Below are 10,506 nucleotides of genomic sequence, written 5' to 3' on the forward strand. Positions count from 1 at the left end.
TCATATAATGCTTTTATCATATGAGTTATGGCCTTCTATCCTCCATTTTTCAAGAGTGTCATAAATTGCAGTTGTATTTTGTCAACTTCTTTCTCTGCATCTATTGAGATGATCATACAGTTTTTGTGTTTACTTTTGATGATATGATGAATGGCATTTATAGATTGTAGATCTTGTCTGTCATTACATCCCTGGAATAAATCCCACTTGGTCATAATGTACAATCTTTTTAATCTATTGTTGAATTCAGTTTGCTAAGATTTTGTTAAGGATTTTTGCATCTATATTCAATAGTGATATTGGTACATAGTTTTTTTTTTTCTGATTTCCTTGTCTACTTTTCATTTAAAAAATATTTCATGTATGTTCTTCCACTTATTTATCATTCATTGGAGATGGTAGCTAGAATATATACTTTTTTGTTGTTCCATCCCCCCAAACTATAATTGTCTTATAGAAATGTCTAGATGCTTGAAACATAGGAAGATCTCAATAAAAAAAATGGCATAGTTAAGGAATTTATATCTCTATATTAAAGATTTTCTTTCAGAGAGGCCCAGTGAAAAGATATACCTTTCCATACATTGGACTCAGCACTTCATATGCATTATCTAATTTAATATTCATAACATAAACATATAATGCAGAGGTGATTATTACATTATTATTGTTACTCTCATTATAAAAAGAGAAAATTGAGGCTATAAGAAGTTAATAACGATGTACTGGTAATCAAACCTTGGGAGTGTATGTAGTCACACAAAGCAAGCACATGGATAAAAACGGTACTAAAGTAAAACCTTACCCTTGAATCTTCATTCTTATCCCATTAAACTTTGTGTTCTCTTACTCATCACTGATTCATGAAGTTATTTCATTAAAATAAAGGATGATACTTGAAGACTAAAATTTCTGTTCTAAAAATTTAGACATGTCTGAAAAAGTTGTTCCACTTATATTTTAATTTTTTTGAATGCCAAGTGTCTTTTATATTTTCTTTTATTATCATGGCTTGAATTAAGAACATAGCAAAAATTGGAGATATTTTTAAAGCTTAGAATGGAATTTAAAATATATTTCCCCAGTTTAATTTTACATTACTGTAACAAGAAAAAAGATTAAAACTCATGTTACTTGAAACCTTGAGATACTTTCATGATTAGACTGGCTTTGTAAAGTTGGTGGTTTTGTTCTTCTTGCTGTGTGAGCAGATCCAGGTTCTAGAAAGAAAATACCAGGTTATCATTGTTTCTGAAAAGAGTGTTACAAAGATGGGTAGCCAAATTTAAGCCAGCTTACAACATAAGGACAGGGGTAAGGATGAGATATTTTCTTCCAGAAACAGCATTCCTGGAGAGTCCAGTCCATTGTTTTTTTCCCCAAAATGATTGGAGGTGGGGAGTAAAATCTGTTTTCTTAAATTTTCTAGCTATCTAGCTATCTGGAGGGGTATAATCTCAATATAAGCTTCAAAGGACCGTCTCTGTGTGGAGACAGTAGTTGCTTTGTTGAGGAGGGTACGACTGAGGAAGGCGGCTGAATAATTTTAACCATGCTTCTATTCCTCAGTTGGGAAAAAAGAAAGTTTATTGCCCAGTAGGTGTGAAAGTGGGCTGAAGTTTTGTTGGTACTGAATTCTCTAAGAGGTTTCTTCTAGAAACAGATAACTCAGACTCCCTCTCACTTTAGCAAATAAGTTACATTTTTGTAATGTTCTTATATCTTTGTTCATTTTTTTATAAATAATAAATTTTATTTTTATATTCCCCATACAATTGCAAACCCCCCTTTCTGATCCCAATCCCTCTCCTCCCGCCCCCCACCCCCCAAAAAGTGTCTCTGTTTCAGAGTTTTTTGTTGATTCTGATTTTCACTTACTTATAGTTATTCATTTTCCTGGTCCCTTATTTAAGTTTTCTAGATTCCTGCTATGAGTGAGACCATCCGGTATTTTTCTTTTTCTTTTTGGCTTATTTCGCTGAGCATAATCCTTTCCAGCGCCATCCATGTTGCTGCAAATTGCATGTGCTTATCTTTTTTGAATGCTGAGTAATATTCCATGGTATATATGTACCACATCTTCTTAATCCAGTCATCTATTTTTGGGCATTTGTGTTGTTTCCAAAGCTTAGCGATTGTAAACAGTGCTGCTATAAACATAGGGGTGCAGGTGTTCTTTGGAATGGATGTTTCTGTGTCCTTTGGGTAAATACCTAGGAGTGGAATTGCTGGATCATATGGAAGCTCTATGTTTAGTAGGTCAAGAAATCTCCACACAGCTCTCCATAGTGGTTGGACCAGTTTACACTCCCACCAAAAGTGCAGAAGAGTCCCTTTTTCTCCACAACCTCGCCAACATTTGTTGTTGCTAGTTTTTTTAATATGTGCCATTCTCGCTGGTGTAAGATGGTATCTCATGGTAGTTTTGATTTGCATTTCCCTGATTACAAGTGGTGTTGAACATTTTTTCATATGCCTGTTGGCCATTTGCATTTCCTCTTCAGAGAAGTTTCTTTTTAGCTCTTCTGCCCATTTTTTGACGGGATAATTTTTTTTGTTGTTGTTGAGTCTCATCAGCTCTTTGCAGATTTTTGTGATCAGTCCTTTAACATTAGTGTTGGGTGCAAAAATGTTCTCGCAGTTGGTGGGGTTTCTCTTTGTTTTTGCTATTGTCTCTTTTGCTGTGCAGAAGCTCTTTAATTTGATGTAGTCCCAGCTGTTTATCTTTGCCTTCACTATCACTGCTTTGGGTGATATGTCTGTAAAGATGTCTTTGATGTGCAAATCCCGTAGTGTTTCGCCTATATTTCCTTCTATGTATTTTATGGTTTCAGGTCTTATGTCTAGTTCTTTAATCCATTTTGAGTTGATTTTTGTGTATGGTGTGAGGTAGTGGTCAAGCCTCATTCTTTTGCATGTAGCGACCCAGTTTTCCCAGCACCATTTATTGAACAAACTTTCTTTGCTCCAATGCATAGTCTTTGCTCCTTTGTCAAAGATTAGTTGACCATAAATCTGTGGGTTTATTTCTGGATTTTCTATTCGATTCCATTGGTCTGTATGTCTGTTCTTGTTCCAATACCATGCAGCTTTGATTATTATGGCTTTGTAGTATAGTTTGAAGTCTGGGAGTGTGATGCCTCCATTCCCTTCTTTTTTTTTTCAGGAGAGCTTTGGCTATTCGGGGTTTTTTTGTGATTCCATATGAATCTCATCAATAATTGTTCTATTTCTTTGAAGAATGACATTGAAATTTTGATTGGAATAGCATTGAATCTGTATATTGCTTCTGGTAGGATGGCCATTTTAATAATGTTTATTCTTCCAATCCATGAGCAGGGGATGTCTTTCCAATTCTTTGTGTCTTCTTCTATTTCTTTTAACAGTGTTTTATAGTTTTCTTTGTATAGGTCCTTTACCTCTTTTGTTAGATTTATTCCCAAATATTTGAATTTTTTTCTTTCAGTAATAAAAGGGATGGTTTTATTGATTTCTTCTTATTCAGATTAATTATTTTTGTATAGGAAGGCTACTGACTTTTGCGTGTTGATTTTGTATCCTGCCACTTTACTGAACTGATTGATGAGTTGAATTAGTTTTTCTGTGGAGTTTTTGGGGTTCTCTACGTATATTATCATAACATCTGCAAATACTGATAGTTTGACTTCTTCTTTTCCTTTTTGGATTCCTTGGATGTCTTTCTCTTGTCTTATTGCTCTGGCTAGGAATTCCAGTACTATATTGAAAAGCAGTGGTGAGAGTGGACATCCTTATCTTGTTCCAGATCTTAATGGAATTGCTTTTAGCTTTTCACCATTGAGAATGATACTGGCTGTTGGCTTGTCATAGATGGCCTTTATGATGTTGAGGTATGTTCCTTGTATCCCAAGAATTTCAAGGGCTTTTATCATGAATGGGTGTTGCACTTTGTCGAAAGCTTTCTCAGCATCGATTGATATTATCATATGGTTTTTATATTTCTTTTTGTTGATGTGTTGGATAACATTGACTGATTTTCGGATGTTAAACCATCCTTGTGTCCCTGGAATGAATCCTACTTGGTCGTGGTGAATTATCTTATGGATACATTGTTGGATTCTGGTAGCTAAAATTTTATTGAGGATTTTTGCATCAGTGTTCTTTAGGGAGATTGGCCTGTAGTTTTCCTTTTTTATGTTGTCCTTGTTCGGTTTTGGTATTAGTGTAATGTTTGCTTCATAGAACGTGTTTGGTATTGTCCCTTCCTTCTCAAATTTTTTGGAAGAGTTTGTGAAGGATAGGCACTAATTCGTCTCTGAATGTTTGGTAGAATTCATTTGTAAATCCATCAGGTCCTGGGCTTTTGTTTTTGGGGAGGTTTTTGATTACCATTTCAATTTCGCTAATAGTAATTGGTCTGTTTAGGTGTTCTATTTCTTCTTTATCTAGCTTTGGGTGATTGTAGAGTTGTAGGAATTTGTCCATCTCCTCTAGATTGTTGAACTTGTTTCCATATAACTGTTCATTGTAGTTACTGATTATTCTTTTGATTTCTGCTGTGTCTGTTGTGATTTTCCCTCTTTCATTTGTGATCCTGTTTATTTGTGCTTTTTCCCTTTTTTCCTTTGTGAGCCTGGCTAGGGGTTTGTCTATTTTATTGATTTTTTCAAAGAACCAGCTCTTGGTTTCATTGATCTTTTGGATTGTATTTTTAGTTTCCATTTCATTTATTTCTACTTTGGTTTTTATTATTTCTTTTCTTCTACTGGTTTTGGGGTTTTTTTGTTGTTCTTTTTCTAGATCTTTGAGCTTCGCGATTAGGTTGTTTCTTTGAGTTCTTTCTTGTTTCTTGATGTGAGCCTCTATTGCTATATATTTTCCTCTTATTACTGCTTTTGCTGCATCCCATACAGTTAGGAAATTGGTGCCCTCCTTGTCATTCAATTCAAAGAATTTTTTAATTTCTTCTTTGATCTCCTCATTAGTCCAGTGGTCTTCCAGTAGTGTGGTTTTTAATCTCCATGAAGTAGGAAAGTTCCTTGCCTTCCTTTTATGGTTTATTTCTAGTTTGATGCCTTCATGGTCAGAAAAGATGGTTGGTATGATTTCAATCTTTGTGTATCTGTTGATGTTTGTCTTGTGCCCCAGTATGTGATCGATCCTGGAGAATGATCCGTGTGCACTTGAGAAAAATGTGCACTCCGTTTTTTGGGGGTTTAGTGTTCTATAGATGTCTGTTAAGCCCAAATGCTCTAGGTCCTTATTTAGAGCTTTAGTTTACTTATTTTTTGTCTTGTTGATCTATCCATTGTTGATAGTGGTGTGTTGAAGTCTCCCACTACGTATGTGTTTTCTCTGATGTCTGTTTTCAGAGAGGACAACAGTTGTCTGATATATTTTGGTGCTCCTTCGTTTGGTGAGTATATGTTAAGGAGTGTTATTTCTTCTTGAAGTATTGTCCCCTTGATCATAATGTAATGACCATTGGGGTCTCTTTTTATTTTTTTGAGTTTGAAGTCTGTTTTATCTGATATAATTATAGCTGTTCATGCTTTCTTTTTTGGCCCATTTGCTTGTAGGATTGTTTTCCATCCTTTGACTTTGAGCCTATTTTTATCTTTTGTAGCTAAATGTGTTTCCTGGAGACAGCAAAAGGTTGGGTTTTGTTTCTTAATCCAGGCTGCAACTCTGTGTCTTTTTATTGAAGAGTTTTGTCCATTTACATTTAGAGTTAATACTGATATGTTAGCATCTGTATTTGCCATTGTGTTTGTCTTTCCTTTGATTTTATTTATTTATTCTTTTAATAACTTTTTTTTTGGCCTTCTTTCGTTGTTATTCGTCCCTCTGAGGTTCTGGCTTTAGGATTCCTTGTAGCATTTTTTGGAGTGGGGGTTTAGTTGTAATAAATTCCAGAGTTTCTGTTTGTCTGGGAAGGTCCTTATTCTTTCTTCATAGAGGAAGGGGAGCTTTGCGGGATAGAGTATTCTTGGTTGGCATCTGTTTTCTTGGAGTCTGTTGACTATGTCCTTCCACTCTCTCCTTGCCCATAGTGTTTCTTCAGAGAAGTCCGATGTCAGCCTGTTTGGTTTTCCTTTGAATGTTATCTGTTTCTTCCCTCTTGCCAGCTTCATTATTTTTTCCTTGTCCTGGATTCTTGGGAGCTTTACTATTATGTGTCTTGCTGTATTTTTCCTTTCGTCGTGGAAGTTTGGTGTTCTTCTTGCTTCTTGTATATCAATTTTCAGCTCCTTCTTCACATCTGGGAAGTTTTCTTCAATTATCTCCTGGAATATTTTCTCTGTTTCTACATCTCTCTCCTCTCCTTCTGGAATTCCTATGACTCTTATATTTCCTTTCCTCATGGAGTCAGATAGTTCCCGAAGTCTTTCTTCGTTCTTTTTCCTTCGTACTTCTCTTTCCTTTTCTGTTTTGGTTCTTTTTATTTCTGTGTCTTCAAGAGTACTTATTCGTTCTTCCATTTCATCTATTCTGCTTTCATTGCTTTTCCCAGAGTTCTTTAGTTCCTCCATTAATTCTTTGATCTCCTGTGTTTCTTTTGCTTCCCTCTTTACGGACTCAATTTCATTCTTCTGATCATTGATTATTTTTCTCATATCATTGTTTTCCTTTATGGCTTCTGTCAGTTTTCTAATCACAGCAATTTTAATTCTCTTTCTGGAAGTCTCAGAAGTTCTTCCAAGTTACTGTCGTTGTAATCTGGAGGGTGGTTTTCTTTTTGTGGTGTGCTTTTTACCTGAGGAGTTGTTAGATTGCGTGTGGTTCTTCTACTCCCTACTGTCTGTTTTCTAATTTGTCGTATACATTGGGACACTGTGTTGCTCAGACTGGCCGGCATCTTGGGTGAACTTCTCCGCTCCCCTCTGGCTCCTCCAGGAGCCATCTCTGGCTTCTGAGGGAGCTTTCTGCTGGTTTCAGGCACTCTTTACTGAAGAAATGTCCCTGTTCTAAAATGGCGACATGGGACTCAGTCCCTGCGCTTCCGGTCTCAGGCACACTCTTCTGCGTGACCGGTCTGCCCAGGCCGTGGGTGCCTGTTCCCTCTGTGTGCTCAGAGTGCTGGTCGGAAGGGGCCTGGCGTGGGCTAACTTCCCAGCTGGCCACTGTCTCCTCCGGGAGCCTTCTGCCCTTTTCAAGCAGTCTTAAGAAATTTCCCTGTTCTATGGGGTGTTAGTGACTTTTTTTTCCTGGTCGCTAGGTGGCGCCAGAGATCTCTCCTATTGTCCTTGGGGGGGCTGTTTTTCGCCTCCCCCCACCCCGTGGGACAGGGAACAGAGCGGGAATGGTAGGGTAAACCTCAACAGCTTTGGGGTGCTGTGTCTGCCTTGTGCCCCACCGTCGTGGAGAACCCACGCCCCGAATTTCGTGCCCCGGGTCTCAGTTCCAAAGCCCTCACGCGGGCTGTAGCCCAGTTCAGTGGCGCGGGAATGGCACCTTTTGCACCCCGCTCCCGTGCCTGGGCGCCTGGTTCCTGCTTAATCAGTGAGGGACTTTCACCCCAGTGAGGGCCTCCGCGCATCTCCCCGCAAGCCTAGGTCACAGGCTCGTGGACCTGGGCAGCCGAGATCCTGATCCGACCGCGTTTGCTTTTCAAGCTCGCAAAGCGCGCTGCTTTTCCACGCAAGCTTACCGGCCGGCCCGGGGCTGTGTGAGCGTCTCCAGAGTCTCTTTGTTCTTCTCTAATGGCGCCCGGAGCCGTTCGCTCACCGCCGCGGCGAATCCTGCAGGGTTCTCCACAGCTCCCGTTCACTGGGTGTGGTATCTGCAATATTTCCTTTCCACTCACAGTCCCGCTTGCTGTGTAGTTTGTTCTTGTTGGTCGTTTTAGTTTGTTGTTTTCCTCCTCTCTGCTGGTCAGAGAGTGCCGACTCTGTGGGTGGGGGAGGAGAGCAGGGTTCTGCGCTTTCCTCCCTTCTGGTCCTCTTTTATGGCAACTTTCTTCTTCAGGTAGTTTGCTGGAGTCGTCCGTTTATGTTCCCTGTCCCAGTTCTCACTGCGACCTGCAGCTTTTCCTCCCTATTAACTTTTTTTAATGGGAGATCTTACTCGCAGCGTCTCCTCGCCGCCATGTTGCTCCCTCTTTGTTCATTTTTGAACACTTGTTCAAAAGTGAACACTTTGTTCACTTCCTCACATAAGTGAAAGCATCTGATATTTATCTTTTTCCTTCTCACTTATTTCAGTTAGCATAATCCACTCCAGTTATATCCATGGTGCTGCAAATGGCATGAGTTTGTCTTTTTTGATTGCTGAGTTAATATTCCATTGTGTAAATATATCACAACTTTTTGATCCATCCATCTGTCTGGGGGTTTTTGGGTTTTTTCCAGATTTTGGCTATTGTGAATAGTGCTGCAGTAAACATAGAAGTTCAGGTTTCCTTTTGAATTAGTGTTTTGGTGTTCTTTGGGTAAATTCCTAGGTGTGAAATTGCAGGATCATATGGTAGATCCATTCTTAGTGTTCTAAGGAAACTCCACACAGATTTTCATCGAGCCTGGACCAGTTTACATCCCCACCAGAAGTGTAAGAGAGTTACTTTTACTCCCCAACCTCTCCAGAGTTATTTTTTTATGTGGGCCATTCTCACTGATGTGAGGTAGTACGTCATTGTGGTTTTGATTTGCATTTCCCTGATAATTAGTGATGTAGAACATTTTTTCATGTCTGTTGGCCATTTGCATTTCATTTTTGGAGAATTGTCTTTTTTAGTTCTTCTGCCCATTTTTTTTTTTGCTGGATTATTTGTTTTTGCTGAATTGTGTAAGCTCTTTGCAAATCTTTGATATCAGCCTCTTATCAGTTGTATGGTGTGTAAATATTTTCTTCCCTTCAGTAGGATGTCTCTTCATTTCAGTTACTATCTCCTTTTTTGTACAGAAGCTTTTTAGTTTGATGTACTTCCAGCTGTTTATCTTCTACATTGTTTTCCTTGCTTCTGGAAAGAAGTTAATTTTAAAAAGCACTTGGGAAATCTGTACTTCACCTCTCAGGTAGGAAGACTCAAAGAAGTGACTCATCAGTACAGCCACCTTGTAGGCCTTAATAGAATCCCAGAAGTTCAGAGACCCCATAGATTTTGACAACGGCTGCTGCCACCACCAGGACCTGAAAAATCTGATGAGAATAGAATAATCATATGTCAAATTGTCCAGGAAAGAAATGCTCAGGAATTCAAACAGCATAGAATCCATCCCTGGTAATATACCTCACAGTCATAAGAAAGAGCAAGCCCATGTACCCCACTGTGGTGGCCTTGCAAAGTTCTTGGTGATAGTAAAGTGTACTGTGGGCACAACACTGCTCAAGCCAAATCCCAGGAACACTCCTGTTCTTATTTGTTGGTGCTTAGGAGTGGCAAAATGGCCCCACTGGCACACAATGATGCAGATGTGCCCAGGACATGGATGATGGAAAGGTAGATGAGCTGCATCTATGGGGAGCAGTAGCAGGAATAATAGAGCCAGGGCACAAAGTTACCCATAATTAATAGAGCAATCCCTGAATAAACCAGTTTGGAAAATGGATTGTCTGAGAAACTTTTTCTGAATGACAACAGATGGTATGAAAGAGCCAGGAAGCTGAAGCACAGCACTCTACCCCCAAAACCACCTTCTTCTGAAAAGGGGCCATGAAGTACGTATTTTGTCTAAGCATGGTCAAGATTCCAAAAAAAAGAAATTGTATAAAAACAAGCAGATGGTGTAGATGTCTGTTTCTGTATGGATGCAGAAGATGCTCTTGAAGCAAACCTGAATGGAGGGCATAGGAGGTCTATGGCCATGTAACAGGAAGTCATTGATAAGAGAACATAAGGAATGACTCTCCAGCATCCCTCCCAGTAGTTATAAACAAACTCCTCCATGTTCTATATAGCATATTGGGCTTGTAAGGGAAGAGTCTGCCCTGGCACCCCCTCCTCTTCTTCTTGGGGACTGGGCACACTTACTCTTCTTCAGCTTTGTTTGAGTTGATGATTACTTATGCTGGTACGTAAGTTGGGCTGGAGGTATCTTCTGGGGACCAGGATCTTTGGCCCTACATTCCATGATAGTGGAGATAGCCTGTGGCCCAGTAGCCCCAACTTTCACCTTTCATTTGTATATTTATTTTAATCTGTGTTTTTTTCTACACAGGTATGGTATCAAATATCAGAAATACATTTATGAAATTTCCATTATTGAAAAAGGCAACACGAAGTCAGTGTTGTTCCCTATAAAAATTTGACATATGGTCTCTCTTAGGTGTAGTGCCAGTGGAGGAAACTGTGAGTAACATAAGTCAGATTCTCTCATAACTTAAATTACTCAACAGTTGTAAAATGTGTACCTTTGGCAGATGCATTCAGTCTTTCTGCTCTATAATACCTCAGGATACTATTTTATGGTACTAAACAGAAGATGACTGGATTTTAATGTAGTTTCCAACACAGTCACATACATGTGTGTTTGTACATCTGTGCATATGTGAGTTTATATTTATGTGAGACTTAAAAGTAAGGGGAAA

The 10,506-nt window shown here is 38.9% G+C and overlaps 1 pseudogene across 1 annotated transcript; it reads right to left on the minus strand.

The window, feature by feature from the left end:
* Nucleotides 1–9,042: 9,042 nt before the first annotated feature.
* Nucleotides 9,043–9,865, minus strand: LOC311187587 (adiponectin receptor protein 1-like; annotated as a pseudogene). The gene has a single exon. The product of its transcript is annotated as an adiponectin receptor protein 1-like (transcript).
* Nucleotides 9,866–10,506: the final 641 nt, after the last annotated feature.

The sequence above is a fragment of the Talpa europaea genome (assembly GCF_964194135.1).
Source record: "Talpa europaea genome assembly, chromosome: X".
NCBI lineage: Eukaryota > Metazoa > Chordata > Mammalia > Eulipotyphla > Talpidae > Talpa > Talpa europaea.